Below are 2,500 nucleotides of genomic sequence, written 5' to 3'. Positions count from 1 at the left end.
GCGCGGGTAGGCGGCGGGAGTAGACTCGACTCTCTTAAGGTAGGCAGAGCCGGCCGTTCTAGCAGTTAAGTGTTAGAGTGAGCGCGGGTAGGCGGCGGGAGTAGCCTCGACTCTCTTAAGGTAGGCAGAGCCGGCCGTTCTAGCAGCAGCGGACGTCGCGGGGCATCGCGGGCATCGCAGGCTTCCCCCCTCGTGTAAGTGCAAGTGTAAGAGTGAGCGCGGGTAAACGGCGGGAGTAGACCCGACTCTCTTAAGGTAGGCAGAGCCGGCCGTTCTAGCAGTTAAGTGTTAGAGTGAGCGCGGGTAGGCGGCGGGAGTAGCCTCGACTCTCTTAAGGTAGGCAGAGCCGGCCGTTCTAGCAGCAGCGGACGTCGCGGGGCATCGCGGGCATCGCAGGCTTCCCCCCTCGTGTAAGTGCAAGTGTAAGAGTGAGCGCGGGTAAACGGCGGGAGTAGACTCGACTCTCTTAAGGTAGGCAGAGCTGGCCGTTCTAGCAGCAGCGGACGTCGCAGGCCGACCCGAGGATAACGAAGGAGTCCCCCCCGCTCTCGCTCGAGCGCGTAGAGCATTCCCTTTTTACCGCAGGCCGTCCCGAGGTGTACGATAGGGGACCCGCTCTCGCGCGCGGAAAAGCAGCCACTTACCGCAGGCCGTCCCGAGGTAGCGACAGACTACCCGCGAAGCCAAGTCGAAGCGAAGCGGCAGAACTGCACTTCATCGGACGCGCCCGCGATTCCTGCTTCCATCGTGCCTGGACTCCGGGAGTCAAAGCAGGCAGTTAGAGAAGCAGTTATCGCAGGGTGCTCCGATGAAGTGCGGTTCTGCCGCTTCGCTTTGAAACGTCCGGTGCGCGCTGTAAAGGGGCATATACCGCAGTCCGTCCCGAGGAAGGTGCCTGTCTTGCGCTGTGAGTAGCTCGCGTTCGCCTGCCTGCCCGATCCTACCGTACGGAAGAGCGGCGGGGAGGGCCCCGGACGTCCCTCCGAGAGCCGGAGCTCGCAGTTTCCGCAGGCCGTCCCGAGGTAGCTACGCAGACCCCGCTCCGGCCGAGGCAGAGCAGCCGTTTACCGCAGGCCGTCCCGAGGTAAGGGCGGAGTCCCCCGCTCTCGGCCGAGGCAGAGCAGCCGTGTTCCGCAGGCCGTCCCGAGGTAAGGGCAGAGTCCCCCGCTCTCGCGCGCGAGGCAGCGGACAGTTACCGCAGGCCGCCCCGAGGAAACGCAGTTCGGCCGCGCAGTGTCGGGAAGAGCGTGTCGTGACAGCGGAGAAATCGCACTTCTCCCGCTTTAAACCCCCGCTTCAAAACGCGACATGAGAGTCGTTTTCGGGTCCCCTTATCTACAGCGGGAAAAACAGCTTCTCTCTGCGGAAAATGCGATTTCTCCGCTCTGCATGGTACGGATTCGTGTGCCCGATCTTACCATATGGAGGAGATTTTGGAACGGAAGACTCGAGGGCCGCCGAGCCTCGGCGGTCCCTGCGGACTTCTGGCCCGGTCTTGGCGGACCGGGCGTAGGTCCGCGGGGCCTCTCGCACCCCTCCTCCGGTGCGAGCGCAGATCGGGCGCGTCGACGCCCGGTTACCGCAGTCGCTCTGCGGTAAGAGGCCTTAGGCCGGGGCCCCGCTGCCGAGCAAGGCCCGGTCTGCGGGTGCTCTGCGGACCGGGGCCGGGGCCCCGCTCGGCAGGCGAGCAGAGTGTCTGCGGCAGCGGGTCCGAGGCCTCGGCACGGGACCCCGCGCTCAGGTCGGGAAGAGCGCGGGGAAAGGGGCCCCCCGTCGTCTCAGCGGAGAAACGGCACTTTCCCCGCTACGAGATCGGCACTCGCTGTCGAGGCCGGTCGGTCGAGCAGAGGTAAGGGGCGGCTTCCCCTGCTCTGCAGGCTCGGCCGGTTTCCGACGCGGAGAGCCAGAGCAGGCAGGTCAGCGCAGTTAACGCAGGCCGTCCCGAGGAAATGCATATCTGCCGCGCCGTGTCGAGACAGCCGGTGCGCGCAGTATCTAGCCGTTTCCGCAGGCGGTCTCGAGGAATCGCGGTTCTGCCGCTCTGTATGGTACGGATTCGTGTGCCCGATCTTACCATATGGAGGAGTTTTTGGAACGGAAGACCTCGAGGGCCGCCCGGCCACGGCGGCCCCTGCGGACGTCTGATCCGGTCTTGGCGGACCGGCCGCAGGTCCCGCAGGTCGGCGGGGCCCCTCGCACCCCTCCTCCGGTGCGAGCGCAGACGGGGGCGCGCAGACGCCCGATTACCGCAGTCGCTCTGCGGACTAAGAGCACGGCCCGGTCCGCGGTTTGATCTGCGGTCCGTAGCCGGGGCCCCTCTCGGCCTCTCGCTCGCTCGCTCGGCAGGCGAGCATGCAAGCGAGTCAGCTTGCAGACCTGTCTGCGGCAGCGGGTCCGAGGCGGGCGGCAGGGGAGACCCCGCGCTCCGTCGGAAAGAGCGCGGGGAAGGGGCCCCCGGTCGTCTCAGCGGAGAAGAGGCACTTTCCCCGCTACGAGATCG

This window comes from Magallana gigas, chromosome 10 (genome assembly GCF_963853765.1).
Source record: "Magallana gigas chromosome 10, xbMagGiga1.1, whole genome shotgun sequence".
In the NCBI taxonomy this organism is placed as follows: Eukaryota; Metazoa; Mollusca; class Bivalvia; order Ostreida; family Ostreidae; genus Magallana; species Magallana gigas.
Note: the sequence above shows the minus strand (reverse complement) of the source record.